This window comes from Solanum dulcamara, chromosome 8 (assembly GCF_947179165.1).
Source record: "Solanum dulcamara chromosome 8, daSolDulc1.2, whole genome shotgun sequence".
Classification (NCBI taxonomy): Eukaryota; Viridiplantae; Streptophyta; class Magnoliopsida; order Solanales; family Solanaceae; genus Solanum; species Solanum dulcamara.
In genome coordinates, this window is record NC_077244.1 from 61316953 (window position 1) to 61339139 (window position 22187).

General features: G+C 33.5%; 2 pseudogenes; both read right to left on the reverse strand.

The window, feature by feature from the left end:
- Nucleotides 1-8732: 8732 nt before the first annotated feature.
- LOC129900026 (uncharacterized) lies at nt 8733-9903 on the reverse strand (annotated as a pseudogene).
- Nucleotides 9904-14631: 4728 nt separating this feature from the next.
- LOC129900027 (uncharacterized) lies at nt 14632-15989 on the reverse strand (annotated as a pseudogene).
- Nucleotides 15990-22187: the final 6198 nt, after the last annotated feature.

Consider the following 22187-nt stretch of genomic DNA (forward strand, 5'->3'; position numbering starts at 1 on the left):
GTTGATAATTTTAACCTTTTTGCTTATATTTCCCCCCTTTTGTTCTTCTTTCTTTTCTTTATTCTTCAAAAATCTGTTGTCATATCTGTCGAAACTCCGCTACTTTCATTGCCACCATTTTCAATGTCACAATTAGGGGTGGGCATAAAATATCGAAAATCGAATTATCGAATCGAACCGATTATTTCGATATTTCGATATTCGGTATTCGGTACTTCGTTTCAGTATTCGGTATCGAAATTTAACATTTCGGTATTTCAGTTTCGATTTCAGTATTTATAATTTTCCCGTTCGGTATTCGATAAATACCGAATACCAAAATTATTGCTATTGGCTATTAGGCCTCCTATAATTATTTCTGTTGGGTCCATTCCTATAATTTAACTATATCTAACATACCCTAAGTCCTAGCCCAATTATGTAACATACCCTAAGTCCTAACAGCCCATTAGCCCAATTAACCTATTCACTTATTCAGATGATCCATTTCAGTATTAAATATTCATCCCTATACTGCCCAACCCTAATCTTCACTCTTCACTTCTAACTTCTGAGTTCACCGCCTCAGACCTCAGTCTTCACGCCGCCTTCAACCCTTCATCTTCACGCCTTCACCTCTTCACGCCGCCATCAGCTTCCCGTTCTCCATCAAATACCAAATCTTTTGGAAAGATTTGTATCTGCTTAGGCTTTACAGCCTCACGCACTGCTTCACACCGCCTTCACTTTCACCGCTTCATGCCTCCATCAGCTTCACCGCTTCATGCCGCCATCACCTGTAACACCCCAAAAATTTCTACGCCAAGACCCGTAGTATTTTTCATGTATGTATAGGATCATACTCGATGACTTTAAAGGGCATTCATGAGTTAGAATCAATTCCTAAGTAATTCAAGGGTATTATATGTGATTTAGGGTCATAAGGGATCCCTAAAACCAAGTCAAGTCCAAAGAATTTGTTTCGGCTAAGTTTCCAAATGAGTTCGTATAAGGGTCAATTTCAAACGACCATATCTATTATTATATAACTAATTGGGTGGACCATAACCTATTAAATTAAAGGTCTTTGAGTCTTCTTTCCAACGCCACCAAGATTGCAAGTTTTGGAGTTCCGAGTCAAAAGTTACGACCATTTTACCAAAGACTATAACTGTAGAAATTTCCCGGCGCTGCAGTGGCGCCCGATGCCACTATAGTGCCCAAAACTAGCCTCAGTAGTTTGGGTGCTGGCGCGGCGCGCCAGCAGGATTTTTGGCCCATTTTCCAGATTTTCTTTGATGAAGGGCAAGTTGGACAATTTCCTAAATAATATATACGAACTTGGGCATGTTTGGGAGTCATTTTCAGCCTTTCACCTCTCCAAAGAACCCTAAACTTCATCCTCTTCTCTCTCAAATAATCTCCTCCAATTTTTCTGTCAAACTCAAAGATTCAAGGCTCCTCATTGAAGACCAAGAATCAAACTTTCTTAAAAGCTTCAATCTAAGGTATGTGGGTTTTCATCCATCGATTCTTCCACCCATGGAGCCCAAATGTTGACTCAACTTTGTATATCAATTTTAAATGATGAAATCTTATGGTATTTTACATAATGATTCAAGTGATGAGAAATTTTATGGATTTTCATACAACAATTCCAAATGTATAGATTCTTGAATATTTGAAGTTTATTACCTATATTGACTTATGTTGATTCTTATTTACATGAAATGGATGGTTTATCAATGTACTTATATGAAGGTTTGAAAGTAGTTTTAAAGTGCATATGGTGGGTGTCACGCCCCGAGAGGGTACCCTAGGCGTGACCGGCACTCAGAAACCATCTCTGGCTTCCGAGAGAACCACTTGGTCTTATTACTCATTTGTTCATCAGCGGAAGACTTAACAATACTAACGCGGGCTTGTCATTATCAATATAAAAAAATAATAATTCTTAGAAGAAGTAGTTTCTAAGGAGAACTACTCGGATTACATCATCAAACTCTATCTATGAAGCCTCTAATACTCTTAGATGGTGCCAATGACATGTCCATGGCTACCTCAAAAGAAACATCACACTCAATAATAATAAAAGGATAAGGAGTTCCTTGAATACAAGAAGGACTCACCAAATAGCCAAAAAGAAATGATCTTCAACGATGCGCCTATTGAGGATCTCTAACACTTGTTTCTGCATCATAAAATGATGCAGGTCGAATGACGTCAGTACATGGAATGTACGAGTATGTAAAATGGCAGGAAGGTAAGGACAAATATCAAGAAACTCCTCTCAAGAAAACTCAGCTCAGAACTCAACATCATCTCAACATCAATATGTAATGCAAGTTTAAAATATAATAATAAAAAAATAATAGTAACAAGCAATGCTTACTCAATTGAGAGTTTCTCTAACCGACAACCATCACTTATGAGCTAGCGATGATACAACGAAGCGATGTCGTTGCCACATCCATCCAATACCTTGCCAGGGTAAAGGACATCACCATCTTGGATCCACTCATCAAAGTCCTCTTTTTGGGACTTAAGAGGCATAACCTCCATCCTACGCTGGCTACGTAGTTCTGGGGTTTGAGTCAATTAAACTCTTACCCAACTCGGTGCTCAATACCGCTCCCAAAATATGTGCTCATATTAAACTCATCATCTAGTATCATTGGACTTTAATTTAAATCATCAAACTCATCTCATTTCATGTTCATCAATCATTATACTTCCAAAAACATCATTTACATCTCATCAAAATATCTTGCTCAAAATATCATTTACTCAAATTCATTCAAACTCAACTCTTTTGCTCTTTCAAAACTCAATAAAATACATATATAGTATTAATTCATATAACTTTCTTTTTATCAATGAAAATAATAAAAAGCCAACATCTTTACTCAAAACATGTATAAAAATATTCATGAACATCAAATCAATTAGGATTCATGAGAAAGTAGCCATGAATAATAATTCCAATAATATGAGAGATAACAATAATAATATTAATGCATAAATATATCAAACTCAATAGAAGAAGAATTAATTTATTTAGAATTCAAGATTTGGATAAAACTCAACTATAACTCAATTATAATGAATTTAAATATTGGGCGCATGGACGAACTCAATTCAATGCTATGAAAGCCTTACATACCTTAAATCCGAAGCTTTACTCCGAATTGGAACACTCTTTGACTCCTAGCCTTTTCTTCTCGCCGGAGCGTTTTGTGTACTACTCGGAGTATAAGAATCACTGGAGTAGTATTTTTATACTACTAAAACTAAAACTATATTTGAGAAGGAGTAAAGAAGTATATAGAGAGAAGAGTTGCTTAAGAAAGCTTGGTGAATAAAATGAGGAAATAAGGTGGGTATTTATAGGTGTGGAGGATGGACCTAACAATAAATAAACATAATTATAAAGGATGATCTTGAAAATTCAATGAAGAATTTTGATGTCATGGATGATGTCAAATGGTTCTAGATCTTTCTATGGTAGGTGAGATGAAATATCTTTTAACGGAATATCCGTTTTCGAAGCTGCGTTTGAATAAGATAAATTCCTTATTAGAATTTAGTGTCTTCATAAGAATTGTAAATATAGAAGTCTAGTTTCAGTTAGTTCAAGAATCATCCAATTTGGAGCATTCTACATCGAGATATGAATTTTATTCTACAAACACTCCATTCCGTCACAACACTATGTCTTGCAAAGATCAATTTATTTGATTTACCTAAACTCTGAATCTTAAGATGTGTTCTTCATGAAAGTTGTAGGTAATGATGTTGTGGTTACTCAGAAATTTGAATCACCTAATTTGAACCATCCTATGAAAAGTTATGCCCAAATTATTTTAGGCATGAGAGATCATAATATAATCAAAATACTTTAAAACATTTTTATGTCTTCATATAAGGACCTTTCATAAATAAAAAAAAATTTAATGCATTTAAGAGCCAACATAAACTAACATAAGATAGGTGATTAAACTTCAAATATTTAATAATCTATGCAATTAGAATCATGATATGAAAATCCACAAAGTTTCATGCTTGAATTAAATAGTTTTTTTGATAATTTATTTGGACTTCATGAATGAAAGGAACCATGAATCAATAACATTTTAAGGGGTGTTACAGTGGGTTATTTTTAAGATGTTTGATTTGATGCATTCTTATCACTGTCATGCATACAAGTATTCTTTTAAATGTATTTGAAAGTTATATGAAATGAACCCACCTAGTCTTCTTATGTTGAAATGAAGTTGAATTGAAAGTTTGACTCCAAATAAAAGTTTATGAAGCAAATGCCTATGTTTAAGGAAGTCTTGTGAAATGATTGAATGATTGATTGATAAAAGGGCTTCTTAGCCAAATTAAGGTTTCAATGTGAAAGGACAATTCTCTTCATTGAATCAAATGAAATGTTTAAGGTTATGCTATGACATGTTTGACCTCCCTATAGGCCGTCAAAGCTTTTGAACATTTTTCCAAAATGGAAGGTCCGATTAGCATGGTACCCGAAATGCCATCACTGATTGTAGACCTAATTTTCTTGTAAATCAAGGTTCATTAGTAGAACGGTAAATAGGGCATGGTAGTCATGATGATATTATAAATCAAAGGTTTTAATGAGCTATTCCACCGAGGATGATTTGATATCTAAAGTTATACAATGCTTATGTTATTATGATATTTAAACGTTATTCCGTGCAATTTGACCTAGCACCGAATGTAGCATGTAGATGGAGACTCGACCTAAGGGGTCCTTAAGTAAAGTCTCATGTTTCATTAACTATGTGCCACCATTGACCCTTGTCGTCTAGGCCTTTGCAGCCACCAAATGTTAAATAATTGAATGTAATCTGAATGGAGTTCTACCTGGCAAGTAGTCTCCCCGTGCCAACGTAGGGGCTTATGTTGGATTCAATGTAATAGCTTGCATTGTCTTAAATGTCGATTATGGTCACTTTCCCACAAAATGAATATTTTAAAGTTTCATATGATGATGTCTAATGTATGCATTCACTCATGCATATTGCTTACTCATGTCTCTTTTATGTTTTTCATTTCAAAGCATACTCGCATACTTAGTACATTCAAAATACTAACGCATACTTTTGCCTATATGATATTACCATGTAGGAACCGACGTTGCTCCTCGATCTCCTCCACATGGCTAACTCGAATTAGTTTGAAGATTGCTTGTGGTGAGTTCCCATATTTCGGGAACAACATCCTTTTTATTCTAAGCTTATGTTATATAGAATAGTAAGACTTTTATTAAGGTATTTCTTGACACTTATTATGAGGGTGAGCCAGGAATATGTCTTATCCCCTGCCAAGTCTATTAGTAGAGGTATGTTTGGACACAAATGGAATATGTTTTTAATTCCGCTTATTATTGTTTACCGTTACCAATGAAATTCTTAATGAAATGCTAAGAGGCTTGGGTGAGGTACCTTCGGGTGTCTCATTCGCCGTGTCACGTCTAGGCCCTAGGCTTGGGTCGTGACATCACCTTCACCGCTTCACGCCGCCTTCACCTTCACCTCTTCACTTGAAGGTAAGTCCTCTTTGCTTCTTCTCTTCCTCTTCCTCTTCCAGTCTTCCTTCACATTTTGTCTCTATTTCCCCCCAAATAAATTATCGCATTGTCATTATTTGGTTGTGTAATCACTAATCAGGCATTTGAAATTTCTCGAGATTCAGTGTCAACTTAGTTCTTTTTTTAGGGCATATGCACAAATAATTTTCACCTTAGTCTTCTTTTGGGGCATATGCACAATATTTTTTTACCTTAGTCAACTTAGTTCTTTTTTTGGGGCATATGCACAAACATAAGCTGCAGGTGGTGTTGTTGACTGCTGTTGTTGTATGTTGCTGTTGCAGGTGGGTGTTGTTTATTGCTGTTGTTTGTTGTTGTTGTTGTGTATTGCAGGTGTAGTGTAGCTGCTGCAGCTTATATTTTTTGTTGCTGTTGTTGTGTGTTGCAGGTGTCAATTGTTGCTGCTGCAGGTGGTGTTATTGACTGCTGTTGTTGTGTGTTGGCTGTTGCAGGTGTAGTGTGCTGCTGTTGCAGATGGGTGTTGTTTGTTGCTGTTGTTGTGTGTTGCAGGTGTAGTGTAGGCTATGTAGCTTCTGCAGCTTATGTTTTTTGATGCTGTTGTAGTTGTTGTGTGTTGCAGGTGTAGTGTACCTGCTGCAGGTGTTGTTGTTGAGTGCTATTGTTTGTTGGTGTTGTTGCCTTTTAGTTTTAGGAACTCAGATAGTAGTAAAATTAAGATGGTTTGTGGCTACTTATCTTGTAATTAGATCAGATTAAATCATTCACCTCACCTGTCGGAGGTCAGGATCTATCCTCCTGTGTCATGCTGTAAATAAATATAATGTGAGTATGTGACTACAGCAAATATGTTCCCCCTTGCATATATTTTTTGAAGCATTTGTATGCTTGAAGCTAGAGAGAAATTAAAAGATAGGAATACTTGGCCTTTCTTCTATTGTCTGAAATATTAGCTTTCAGAAACTTGCAACTGCATACGGAGTTGATCCATTTAAAAAAAGTGCTTGCATTTTGGTTGATCTTATAAGATGCAAAATTTTTTGTATTACTGAATACTGTATCGAACCGAATTTTAATTAACGATTACCGAATTACTGAACCGAAGTTTAAAAGTTTGGTATCTGGTATATACTTTGAGTTACCGATTACCGAATTATCGAATTTAAATTTTAAAAATACCGAACTGAATACCGAACGCCCAGTCCTAGTCACAACTCTACCCACCTTGGTTTATTCCTATCACTTTAATTATCTTCAACTCTAGAATCTTATCTAATTCCTTTTTTTATATTTCAAATAATTTTATAAACCCATTAAATTTCAAGATGATTAAGCAGGACCACTTAGCTTTTTATCATAATTTCAATTAAGATTCTTGCAATTTTTGAAAAATTCATTGTTCTTTGCAAAATTATTATTTCTTATTTTGGAATTATATAAAAATTTGTCACGACTCAAAATTGAGGTCACGGTGACACACATTCCAATACTCAACCTGATGTGTAAGTCTAACATTAAAACTCATATGAGACTTTCAAAAGGGAAAGTCAGGCCACGAAATAAAGGAAAAGAAAGATAACAATAAAAATATGCCAAAATCTGGTGTCATAAGTATAAAAAACATCTAATATAAGGTTTGAATATGAAAATACATCATAAGTCTCTGAATAGTACTAAATACTAAGAAATAAAGGATAAAACTAGAGGCGATCCGGATTTCGAGATCTCACGACTAATCTTAAGCTATGAAGTCCACTAGAAGGATTAGCTGCCCCGCGGAACGTCCTCACTAGGATCTGCATAAAAAACGGACACATAAGTAGGGGTGTGCATATTCCACATGTACTCAGTAGGTTTTGACCGACTGAGTACAAGAAATTAATCAAACCAATGAAATAAATTAAGGAACACTTGCATACAGAAAATTCTCATTCCGGCATCGATACCACCAATTTATGTAGAAAGACGCGATTAAAGTAAACATATAAGGGCAGTTCATTATAACAATTAACTAGATAAGTCAACTAGTACAGATAGCAATGCAATGTAATACAGTGTGATTATGCAATGATATGGTGGTACAGTGAAATCAAGGTTGTCTCACAACCTATCATATACAACTGTCGAGCTAAGGCTTCTAGACAAGGACACATGGGGGACTCGCAATCCATATACCAAATGACAATCTCAGTGTCTCATCAACTTGCCACCTAGCTCGTCATCAAAGATATAAAAAGGTGCCACATTTTCTTTCTCAAAAAGAATTTCACAGTCCTCAACTTTCCAAGATGATATAATGAATGAGGATGAATGCATCACAACACATATGACATGGAGGCAATATTCAACTCAACATGTAATACAAGGTTTAAAGTTCTCAAAACTCAACCTAAACATGATATTCACCCTCAATAGATAGTAATGGGAAGAAAATACAATGAAATAAGTGTTTACCCTTTTTCGAAAATATTTCAGTGGTCGAGTATGCAAAAATCATTTTCCCTATCTACATAGTGTAATTTTCAACGAAGCTCCGTCCCTGACTACATAGTGCACAGATTGTATAATCATGGACGAAATTCACTTCAAAAAATAGAAAGATCCACTGAAAGGGAATAAAAAAATAAAAAATTGTATTGACGGACTATATATCTGTAATGTATAGGAAATGAAATTAAGATACTAACAATTAATTAGTCACATCTAATTAGGACCAAGGAGCAGTTGGATAGCATTTAATTGAAGCACTGGGTGTACAACAAATAATTCCTCTACTCTTTCCAAGGCTCGCCAATTTTATTTTCTTGTACAACACCCAAGCTGATTATTTTCTGGTCATATTGCAGTTTAGTTGCCACAAGTGTTTTTGGTATTTGTGGACAACGGGAAGCACTGAAATAGACAATACTTGAAGGAAGAGAACCACATTTGCACATACTAAAATATCTTGCTCAGATACAGATAGTGAAGTCAAAGTGACAGATCAACACAAACAAGACTATGAGAAGGTAGAGAAGTTACCAGTGCTATCCACACAACTTTCCTTTTTGAATACATCTTCAATGCAGACTCCTTTCGTAAGCTGATGTGATTATCAATTTGGTCATTTTGGTAACTGTAACCCTCAAAACTGGTAAAGATAGCATCATAAGGAAACAAAGTACCATTCATCAATTAACTATACCTTTGCCTTGATTGATTCGATACGATGCAACAACTCTTTTCCATTCCTTTTTTGTGAGCCACGCAAAATACAAATGCCAACATTCAAAATCTTTTCGATGTCAGCACGAGAAGCAACATATGTGCAGATGTTTAGCAGCTTCGAAGCATGTGAAACCAAATCCGTCCTTGAATCACAGTATCGACAGAAATACTCTGCATCCAAACTGATGCATCCTCCGACTGTCCCAGCCATGTAAGCTCATAGAGCACAGTGTAGATGGGAAACATGTCCACATATGTAGCCATCACCTACTGGTGCTTCACATCGAATGTAACTGTAGCCCTCATAGTCCGAACTGATAGGTTTACAACAAAGAATACAGCAACAATCTCGGCAAAAACCCGGCTCACTGCAACAGACATCACAAAACATGGTCTCTGGAAAAGGATTTTCTGCTGCTAAACTGCTACAGACTCTGTTACCAGCCTTACAAGTAATAGCTCCAAGAGGGGAATCAGACGGTAAAGGCTCCATTTTCTTCCCTGAAGATGTAGTCTTCTCTTTCATCTCCGAGTCAAAATCAATATCTAAATAAAAAGAAAACAAATTTGGCATCAGGTCAGTAAAGAAAACAAATTTGGCATAATGTCAGCCAAGTGCATCAAATTTATTTGGAAGTTTAGTATACACAGTGAGCTATGTGGTAAGACCTTTTTTTTTAATTGATGAAAACAACCGAATAAATCTCTACATGCTACATATATACTGAAGAGCCTTGCCGAAGCTAACCTTTTGAGCTCGGTGACTGTTTCGAAGGAATCATCCAACTGAATGAAGCAAAGAATTGGTTGATATCCATACTAGGATGCTCAGACTGGAGATACTTTTTAACCGAAATCCTACTTCGAAAAGCATTATTCTTTCCATCTTTCCGAACCTGAAGACGCTTCGGAAGATACAGATATCTATCTTTAAAGGTGCCTGAAGATGTAGCTCGTTTCCCTGCCCGCCAGCCCCACTTATCACCAGCATTTGGCCAATCTACAGGAGCATATGGTAAACCTTAGCCAGAGTCGTACTCAGAAACTGGATAAAGTTGAAGCCCAGTTTCACTGATTCTAGATGCACTCCCATTACATGCAACAAGTGCATGACTCTCCCCAACCTCCTCCTTTGCTGACATTTAGCTGATAATCTCAAACTGTTGATTCCGATGAAACCATAGTAAAATAAAGAAGAAACGTCAGAAGTCCACATCAGAAGAAAAAAGCAGCTAAAGGAGAAAAGACAAAAGTTGATATTTGAGACTCTGTCTAAAATTTTATACAACACCATTTTGATTTCCTTCCATTGATGCTATGTTTTGAATTTACTTCACCCCTAATTTTAGAAGAAAACAATCAGCTCAGCTATATATTTAATTAAACTTACTATTTATAGGAGACAATTCCAATTAGAATAGATAGTTAGCAGTTAGCACTATTATTCAGTGACGGAATTAGGTATTGGCAATGATATTAATTTCCAAACTAATCTTCCTAGTTATATGTAAATTGTTGAATCACCTTAATTAACACAAATGAAGATACTAGTGTTGTGGCAAATGGTGTTCAAAATTTGTTTTAGATCATATAAATCTTAGGTGTACATAGAGTAAAAAGACAATAAAAATGCTTCTGACATAAATGAGCATATCTACCTACTTTAAAAACATTATTTTTAAGCATAAACCATCATCATGTATAGTGAGGACATGTGCATATCAGTTAAGGGGTGAATTTGGGAATGTACCTGAGGAGATTAAGGACTTGGATAGACTCGGTGTCTTGGTAATCCTAGATGAAGATGAAAAATTAAAATTCCAAGGAAAGGAAAAAGGCAAAACCCTAAAACCTCGTAAAAAGCAAAGAGTGTAATAAAGATATTTTTGAAGTATTCGACAACTTTTATACCTCTCTCTGAATGTTTGACTTGCCACACACCTAATATCCTTGACAAGCAATAAATAAAAATAATAGTTTTACTATATTATCTTTCAAAGATATAATAAATTTGATATTTTGATAAATGCATTGGGGAAATAAATGTTACCCCCATTTAGTCTATATAAAGTAAATTGTTAAATATGACACACACTTTAAGAAAAATGTTTAAGGAAAAAAATTAAAGACTACTTTTTACTATTAACCTTATGAATATTCCTAAATAATTATCCTAAAAAATGTAAAATAGTTAAGAACCTCTTTAAAAGAAAAGTAAATATAAAAGAAAAGGTCCCAACAATTCTCTTGAATTTTTCAAAATTCTTTTATTTATTTATTTTTTAATTTTGAAGTTTTCGGTTTGGCTTATCGATTATCGCTTTGTAGACATGTCAAACCGTTATAGAACCATTAATATATTAGCTTATCAGTTATCAGTATATCAGTTATAGATCATTATCGATTCGATTATAGATTTAACGTTAAGATTTGACACCAAAACAAATATTTAAAATCACCTAGAAAAAAGCTGACAAAACTAATGAATTATGTTTATGATTTGACACCAAAAAAAACATTTAAAATTATTTTAAAAAAAGTGCTTGCATTTTGGTTGATCTTATAAGATGCAAAAATTTTGGTATTACTGAATACCGTACCGAACCGAATTTTAATTTATCGATTATCGAATTACCGAACAGAAGTTTAAAAGTTCGGTATTTGGTATATACTTTAAATTATCGATTATTGAATTATCGAATTCAAATTTTGAAAATACCGAACCGAATACCGAACGCCCAGCCCTAGTCACAACTCTACCCACTTTGGTTTATTCCTATCACTTTAATTATCTTCAACTCTAGGATCTTATCTAATTCTTTTTTTTTACATTTCAAATAATTTTATAAACCCATTAAATTTCAAGATGATTAAGCAGGACCACTTAGCTTTTTATCATAATTTCAATTAAGGTTCTTGCAATTTTTGAAAAATTCATTGTTCTTTGTAAAATTATTATTTCTTATTTTGGAATTATATAAAAATTTGTCACGACTCAAAAATTGAGGTCATGGTGACACACATCCTAATACCCAACCTGAAGTGTAAGCCTAATATTAAAACTCATATGAGACTTTCAAAAGGGAAATTCAGGCCACGAAATAAAGGAAAAGAAAGATAACAATAAAAATATGCCAAAATCTGGTGTCATAAGTATAAAAAGCATCTAATACAAGGTTTGAATCTGAAAATACATTATAAGTCTCTGAATAGTACTAAATACTAAGAAATAAAGGATAGAACTAAAGGTGATCCGGATTCCGAGATCTCACGACTAATCTTAAGCTATGAAGTCCACTAGAAGGATTAGCTGCCCCGCGGAACGCCCTCACTAGGATCTGCATAAAAAAGGGACACATAAGTAGGGATGTGCATAATCCACATGTACTCAGTAGGTTTTCACCGACTGAGTACAAGAAATTAATCAAACCTATGAAATAAATTAGGGAACACTTGCATATAGAAAATTCTCATTCCGGCATCGGTACCACCAATTTATATAGAAAGGCGCGATTAAAGTAAACATATAAGGGCAGTTCAGTATAACAACTAACTAGGTAAGTCAACTAGCACAGATAGCAATGCAATGCAATACAGTGTGATGATGCAATGATATGGTGATACAGTGAAATCAAGGTTGTCGCACAATCTATCATATGTAATTGTTGAGCTAAGGCTCCAGACAAGGACACATGGGGGACTCGCAATCCATATACCAAATCACAATCTCAGTGTCTCATCAACTTGCCACCTAGCTCGTGGTCAAGGATATAAAAAGATGCCACATTTTCTTTCTCAAAAAGAATTTCACAGTTCTCAACTTTCCAAGATGAATGATATAATGAATGAGGATGAATGCATCACAACACATATGGCATGGTGGTAATATTCAACTCAACATGTAATACAAGGTCAACGTTCTCAAAACTCAACCAAAATATGATATTCACCCTCAATAGTTAGTAATGGGAAAAATATATATTGAAACAAGTGTTCACCCATTTTTGAAAACATTTCAGTGTTCAAGTATGCTTAAAACCGCCAACTCAACCCCTTAGGCGGGCATTGCAATTCAAATAGTCTCCTCACGTCTCTCTCACGGGCTAATAATAAATCACATGATCTTAAAGCAAATAATATAGCAAATAAGGCCCTCAAACGGGCTACACAACACAAATATACCCCACACGGGCAAAACCCTAAAACCTCGTAAAATAATAAGGATATTTTTGAATTATTCAACAACTTTTATACCCCCTCTCTGAATGTTTGACTTGGCACACACCTGACACCCTTGACAAGCAATAAATAAAAATAATAGTTTTACTATATTAGCTTTCAAAGATATAATAAATTTGATATTTTGATAAATGCATTGGGGAAATGAATGTTACCTCTAGATAGTCTATATAAAGTAAATTGTTAAGTATGACACACACTTTAAGAAATTTTTTTAAGAAAAACAATTAAAGATTACTTTTTACTATTAACCTTATGAATATTCCTAAATAATTATCCTAAAAAATATAAAATAGTTAAGAATCTCTTTAAAAGAAAAGTGAATATAAAAGAAAAAGTCCCAACAGTTCTCTTGAACTTTGAAAAATTCATTTATTTTGAACTAAAAAAAACACTCGACAATCCATTTAATATAGATTAGAGGGAGTACTAGTTAAACACATTAAATTTCAAGATGATTAAGCAGTACCACTTAGCTTTTTATCAAAATTTCAATTAAGATCCTTGCAATTTTTGAAAAATTCATTGACTCTTTGTAAAATTATTATTTCTTATTTTGAAATTATATAAATATTTGTCACGATCCAAAAATTGTGGTCATGATTGCACGCATCCAAATACCCAACCTAATTTGTAAGTCTAACAATAAAATTCATACGAGACTCCCAAAAGGGAAAGTCAGGCCACGAAATAAAGGAAAAGAAAGATAACAATGCAAATATCACAAAATCTGGTATCATAAGTATAAATAGCATCTAATACAAGGTTTTATTATAAAAATACATCACAAGTCTTTGAATAGTATTAAAGACTGAAAAATAAAGGATATAACTTGCGACTTAGCTCGTGGTCAAGGATATAAAAAGGTGCCACATTTTCTTTTTCAAAAATAATTTCACAGTTCTCAACTTTGCAAGATCAATGATAGAATGAATGAGGATGAATGCATCACAACACATATGACATGGAGGCAATATTCAACTCAACATGTAATACAAGGTTTAAAGTTCTCAAAACTCAACCTAAACATGATATTCACCCTCAATAGATAGTAATGGGAAGAAAATACAATGAAATAAGTGTTTACCCTTTTACGAAAATATTTCAGTGGTCGAGTATGCAAAAATCATTTCCCCAATCTACATAGTGTAATTTTCAACGAAGCTCCGTCCCTGACTACATAGTACACAGATTGTATAATCATGGACGAAATTCACTTCAAAAAATAGAAAGATCCACTGAAAGGGAATAAAAAAATAAAAAATTGTATGGACGGACTATATATCTGTAATGTATAGGAAATGAAATTAAGATACTAACAATTAATTAGTCACATCTGGGTAGGACCAAGGAGCAGTTGGATAGCATTTAATTGATGCACTGGGTGTACAACAAATAATTCCTCTACTCTTTCCAAGGCTCGCCAATTTTATTTTCTTGTACAACACCCAAGCTGATTATTTTCTGGTCATATTGCAGTTTAGTTGCCACAAGTGTTTTTGGTATTTGTGGACAACGGGAAGCACTGAAATAGACAATACTTAAAGGAAGAGAACCACATTTGCACATACTAAAATATCTTGCTCAGATACAGATAGTGAAGTCAAAGTGACAGATCAACACAAACAAGACTATGAGAAGGTTGAGAAGTTACCAGTGCTATCCACACAGCTTTCCTTTTTGAATACATCTTCAATGCAGACTCCTTTCGTAAGCTGATGTGATTATCAAATTGGTCATTTTGGTAACTGTAAACCTCAAAACTGCCAAAGATAGCATCATAAGGAAACAAAGTACCATTCATCAATTAGCTATACCTTTGCCTTGATTGATTCGATACGATGCAACAACTCTTTTCCATTCCTTTTTTGTGAGATACGCAAAATACAAATGCCAACATTCAAAATCTTTTCGATGTCAGCACGAGAAGCAACATATGTGCAGATGTTTAAAAGCTTCGAAGCATGTGAAACCAAATCCGTCCTTGAATCACAATATCGACAGAAATACTCTGCATCCAAACTGATGCATCCTCCGACTGTCCCAGCCATGTAAGCTCGTAGAGCACAATCTAGATGGGAAACATGTCCACATATGTATCCATCACCTACTGGTGCTTCACATCGAATGTAACTGTAGCCCTCATAGTCCGAACTGATAGGTTTACAACAAAGAATACAGCAACAGTCTCGGCAAAAACCAGGCTCACTGCAACAGACATCACAAAACATTGTCTCTGGAAAAGGATTTTCTGTTGCTAAACTGCTACAGACTCTGTTACAAGCCTTACAAGTAATAGCTCCAAGAGGAGAATCAGATGGTAAAGGCTCCATTTTCGTCCCTGAAGATGTAGTCTTCTCTATCATCTCCGAGTCAAAATCAATATCTAAATAAAAAGAAAACAAATTTGGCATTAGTTCAGTAAAGAAAACAAATTTGGCATAATGTCAGCCATGTCCATCAAATTTATTTGGAAGTTTAGTATACACAGTGAGCTATGTGGTAAGACCTTTTTTTTTAATTGATGAAAACAACCGAATAAATCTCTACATGCTACATATATACTGAAGAGCCTTGTCGAAGCTAACCTTTTGAGCTCGGTGACTATTTCGAAGGAATCATCCAACTGAGTGAAGCAAAGAATTGGTTGATATCCATACTAGGATGCTCAGACTGGAGATACTTTTTAACTGAAATCCTACTTCGAAAAGCATTATTCTTTCCATCTTTCCGAACCTGAAGACGCTTCGGAAGATACAAATATCTATCTTTAAAGGTTCCTGAAGATGTAACTCGTTTCCCTGCCCGCCAGCCCCACTTATCACCCGCATTTGGCCAATCTACAGGAGCATATGGTAAACCTTCGCCAGAGTCATACTCAGAAACTGGATAAAGTTGAAGCCCAGTTTCACTGATTCTAGATGCACTCCCATTACATGCAACAAGTGCATGACTCTCCCCAACCTCCTCCTTGGCTGACATTTAGCTGATAATCTCAAACTGTTGATACTGATGAAACCATAGTAAAATAAAGAAGGAACGTCAGAAGTCCACATCAGAAAGCAAACCATTTTGGGTTATAAAATAACTATTGGAGAAACAAGCAGCTAAAGGAGAAAAGACAAAAGTTGATATTTGAGACACTGTCTAAAATTTTATACAACACCATTTTGATTTCCTCCCATTGATGCTATGTTTTGAATTTACTTCACCCCTAATTTTAGAAGAAAACAATTAGCTCAGCTATATATTTAATTAAACTTACTATTTATTGGAGACAATTCCAATTAGAATAGGTAGTTAGCAGTTAGCACTATTATTCAGTGGCGAAACTAGGTATTGGCAATGATGTTAATTGTATCCCTTCGCTGAATAATTATACTGTGCAGTTAAGGCAAAACTAATCTTCCTAGTTATATGTAAATTGTTGAATCACCTTAATTAACACAAATGAAGATACTAGTGTTGTGGCAAATGGTGTTCAAAATTTGTTTTAGATCATATAAATCTTAGGTGTACATAGAGTAAAAAGACAATAAAAATGCTTCTGACATAAATGAGCATATCTACCTACTTTAAAAACATTATTTTTAAGCATAAACCATTATCATATATAGTGAGGACATGTGCATATCAGTTATCAGGGGTGAATTTTGGAATGTACCTGAGAAGATTAAGGACTTGGATAGACTCGGTGTCCTGGTAATCCTAGATGAAGATGAAAAATTAAAATTCCAAGGAAAGGAAATAGACTAAACCCTAAAACCTCGTAAAATTCAAGGAGTGTAATAAGGATATTTTTGAAGTATTCGACAACTTTTATACCCCTTTCAGAATGTTTGACTTGCCACACACCTAACACCCTTTACAAGCAATAAATAAAAATAATAATTTTACTATATTAACTTTCAAAGATATAATAAATTTGATATTTTGATAAATGCATTGGGGAAATAAATGTTACCCCCATTTAGTCTATATAAAGTAAATTGTTAAATATGACACACACTTTAAGAAAAATATTTAAGGAAAAAAAATTAAAGACTAATTTTTACTATTAACCTTATGAATATTCCTAAATAATTATCATAAAAAATATAAAATAGTTAAGAACCTCTTTAAAAGAAAAGTAAATATAAAAGAAAAAGTCCCAACAATTCTCTTGAATTTTGCAAAATTCTTTTATTTTGAACTTAACAAAACACTCGACAATCCATTTAATATGGATTAAAGGGAGTAAATCTTAATAATTTAGTTGATTGACTACCTGAACTTTCATCTTGTTGGTGAATGTTCAATTCATTAAGAACTAATTTATAAATTATCTCCTTGATATTTCAAAATTGGACAAATAAAAGTGGAAATCTATTCATTCATTTATTTTAAAAAAAGTTTATGTCAAAGTCACACTTCAGTTATCATTCTATCTAGGGCTGCGCATCGGTCGGTTCAGTTCGATTTTCAAGTTTTCGATTTGACTTATCGGTTATCAATTTGTAGACATGTCAAACCATTATAGAATTATTAATATATTGGCTTATCAATTATTAGTATATCGGATATAGATCATTATCGATTCGGTTATAGATTTAACGCTAAGATTTGACACCAAAAAACACATTTAAAATCACTTAGAAAAAAGCCGACAAACCTAATGAATTATGTTTGTGATTTGATAAATTGTGTCTTGCTCAAAAGCAAATGCAAAACATTATAGAATAACCAAGAGAGATAGCAAGAAATAAATGTATGGAAATTAAAATCATTACCGAGATCGCTAACCAATAACTCATTACCGATAAACCAATAATTTTTTTTCGATTTGATTTATCTGTTTCAATTCGATTTTGAATAACCCTAAATTTCCATCAGTAAATTTCAAACTCCAGTTATCACTTGTTCTTTTTTCCCATGTGAACTATATATATATATATATATATATATATATATATATATATATATATAATACTTCATCGAGTAGTTAATTGTGTGTGGTATGTAGTCTCTATTTTTATTTTGAGTGTTAAGTAGCACTCCACGTGGATAAACATTTCCATTTATGCAGAACTAAAGTAATTATTAATTTAAAACTTAAGAGGGGAAGGGGAGGGGGTGGGGGTGGGGTGGAATAATTTAGGATAAAAAATTATGATAGAACTTGTGGCGATCCATAGTCCGAGATCCCACCACTAATCTAAAGCTATGAAGTTCGTTAGAAGGATCAGTTGCCACGCAGAACGCCCTGACTAGGATCTACATTAAAAAAGAACACATAAATAGAGGCAAGTACATTCCACATGTACTTAGTAGGTTTGACCGACTGAGTATAAAGAATTAATCAAACCTATGAAATAAACTAAGAAACATTTTCACCTACATACAGAAAAGTCCCATTTTGACATTGGTACCGTCAATTTATATAGAACGACGCGACCAAAGTAAACATATAACGGCAGTTTATTATCACAAATAACCAGATAAGTCAAGTAGCATAGATAGCAATGCAATGAAATGTAGTATAATGATGCAATGATGTGGTGGTACTGTGGAATCAAGGCTGTCGCACAATCTGAGCTAAGGCTTCCAGACAAGGACCCATAGGGGACTCGCTGTGCATATGCATATATATAATCACAATCTCAGTATCTCTGTCACGACCCAAGCCTAGGGCCTATACATGACATGGCGAATGAGGAACCCGAAAGTACCTCAATCAAGCCTCTTAGCATTCTTTTAGCCTTTCATAGGTAATGATGATAAATAAATAAGCGGAAATCATAATAGTAAATCTTCAACTTACATATATCCAATAATACCTCTAACTATTAGATTTAATGGGGCTAAGACAAGTCCATAGCTCACCCTCAATTATAATAGAAGAAATGTCATAGTAAAATATCTTAACATATCATAAGCTAGAAAGATAAAGGAGTATTGTTCTCGGAACATGGAAACTCACCAAAAGTAGTCTTCAATGGAATATCAACTAGCCACGTGGAGGAGAACGAGGAGGATAACTGATCCCTACATGGTGATATAATGTAGGCAAAAGAGTATGCGTTAGTACTTTGAATGTACTAAGTATGTAAGGATGCATGAACATTGAGGAAACATTAAAACATTTATGTAATATGGAACATAATTTAATGTATGCATAATAAATCATATATATATCCTTTAAAACATTCATTTTGTGGAAAATTAACCATAACCGACATTTAAGACCATGCGAGCTATTACATGGAATCCAACATAACCCCCTACGTTGGCCGGGGAGACTACTTGCCAGGTAGAACTCCGTCAACTTCATTCATTTCTTTAACTTTAACTTTAAGGGCTATTTATGGATCCATTAGCCTAAGCCTACAAGGGCTCCTATGTTGGCACATAGTTAATGAGACAAGGGGTTGCTACTAGGATTCCCTTACCGAATCCCACCTCAATGCCTCATTCGGTGCTAAGTCAATCCCACGGAATAGTTTAATATTTCAAAATATTCATAGCATATAACTTGAGAATTCAAACATCATATTCGGTAGAATAGCTCATTAAAATATTTGATAATTCAAATATGCAAGAATTGTCCTTATTGCATAAAGAATCCATCATTCATATCATTTCATCATTCTTTCATTTCATAAGACTTCCTTTTTGATCATAGATATTGCTTTCATAAACATTTATTTGGAGTCAAAGCTTTCAAGTCAAACTTTATTAAAAACATAGTAAAACTAGGTGAGTTCAAATCACTTCAACTTGCAAATATGTATGTAAATAAATATTCATAAATACTTTGAAATTCATTAATTAAAAATCATGCTTTAAACAACCCACCATGAATTTCAAGAGCTTTTAAATAGATAAATAGAGGAATTACTTGTAAACCATCAATTCATATATATGAAATTATGTTGCATCAAAATAGAGCAATAATCATTAGTTTAACCATGATTTATACTATTAAGTAAAAATAAGAATTTACCATAAGAAAATATTACTTGAAATTAAGATATTTAATTGAAAGAGTTTTTGGACTACATGGGTGGAAGAACCCATAGATAAACACACACATAACTTAGAGTAGAGCTTAAAGAAAATAAATATAATTTATCATATAATCAAAATAATTTATACATGAGAGTGGAAGAAATACTCTCATTAAAGTCTTACATACCTGGAATCCGAAGCTTTAGTCGGAACCGAAAGACTTAATGAACACTCTTGAGTCCTAACTTTTCTCCCCGCTGGAACATTTTGTGTACTACCCGGAGTATATGAATCACCGGAATAGTATTTCTCCACTACTAAGAACTAAAACTATATTTGAGAATGTGTAAAGAAGTGTATAAAGAGAAGACTTGCTTGAGAAAACTTGATGAATAAAATGAGGAAATAAGGTGGGTATTTATAGGTGGGAAAGAGAGACCTAACAATAAATAAAATAATTATAAAGAAAAATCTGAAAATTTAATGGAATATATTGATGTCATGGAGGAAAATTTATGTCATGAGTGATGTCAAATGTATCTAGATCTTTCCATGGTAGGTGAAATGAGTTATCTTTGACAGAATACTCCTTTTCAGAGCTGCGTTTGAACAGGATAAATTCCTTATTAGGATTTGGTGTCTTCATAAGCATTGTAGATATAGAAGTCTAGTTTTATGTCGTTCAAGAATCAACTAATTTGGATAATACTACAGTAAGATATGATTCTTCTTCTATAAACACTCCTTTCCATTACAGTATTCTGTCTTACAACAATTAATTTATTTGACCAATTTAACCTCCAAAACTTAAAATATAGTCTTCCCAAGAGTTGTAGGTAAAGATCTTGTGGTTACTCAGAAATTTGAATCACCCAATTTGTATAATCCTTTGAAAAGTTATGCCCAATATAAAGAGGCTATATCATATTTAGGCGAGAATTGAAACATCGTATACAACGTTTTTAGGGGATGTTACAATCTCATTAACTTGCGACTTAGCTCGTGGTCAAGGATATAAAATGGTACCACATTTTCTTTTTCAAAAAGAATTTCACAGTTCTTGACTTTGCAAGATCAATGATAGAATAAATGAGGATAAACGCATCACAACACATATGACATGGAGGCAATATTAAACTCAACATGTAATACAAGGTTTAAATTTCTCAAAACTCAACCTAAATATGATATTCACCCTCAATAGATAGTAATGGAAAGAAAATACATTGAAATAAGTGTTCACCCTTTTTCGAAAATATTTCAGTGGTCAAGTATGCAAAAACAATTTCCCTATCTACATAGTGTAATTTTCAACGAAGCTCTGTCCCTGAATACATAGTGTACAGATTGTATAATCATGTGGCTATTAACTTGAACTTTAGATACTTGAATTTTAGGAATTCAGAACTTTATAAATTATTTTAGTTTGGATAAATTTTGAACTTTTTGACTTTTAAACTAATTAATTAGAACTTTATGTTGTCATGAACTTGAACTTTAATTAGATACTTGAATACTCCTATTTTAGAACTTTAATTTGTACATACTTGAAACTTATAATTTTTTTCTTATTTAACTTAGAACATCTTACTTGAACTAATTATAACTTGAAATATTTATAATTTGAACTTAATTATTTTATGAATTAATTAATTATTATATGAATTAACTAGAATTTCAACTTAATTATAAGTTGGACTTAATTATTATATAAATTAATTAATTATAAATTGAATTAATCATAACTTGCACTTAATTATTATATGAATTAATTAATTATAAATTGAATTAATTAGAATTTGTAGTCTCGATGAATTGTAGTCATTATGAACTAATTAATTAAGCTTGAGTATATGTAATTTTGTAGACGGAGTATAACATGCATTATGAAGTTGGTGGTAGTTTGAAACCTGATTTTATTGACGGTGTAAGAAGTTTTATCAATCATGCCATGACACTTGATGTTTTTAAGCAAAATAGATTGGTTAGGTGTCCTTGTCGTGAATGTAGGTGCTTGAAATTTTTTAATCCAGATATAGTCATGGTTTATTTGTATGATAATGGATTTAAGCCTAGATATTTTGTATGGGTTGATCATGGAGAAATAGATGGATTGAATAATATATTTTATAATTTGCTACCCGTGGATGAATATAATATGCTTGCACCACATGATCAAATTAGGGTTGAACATGATAGG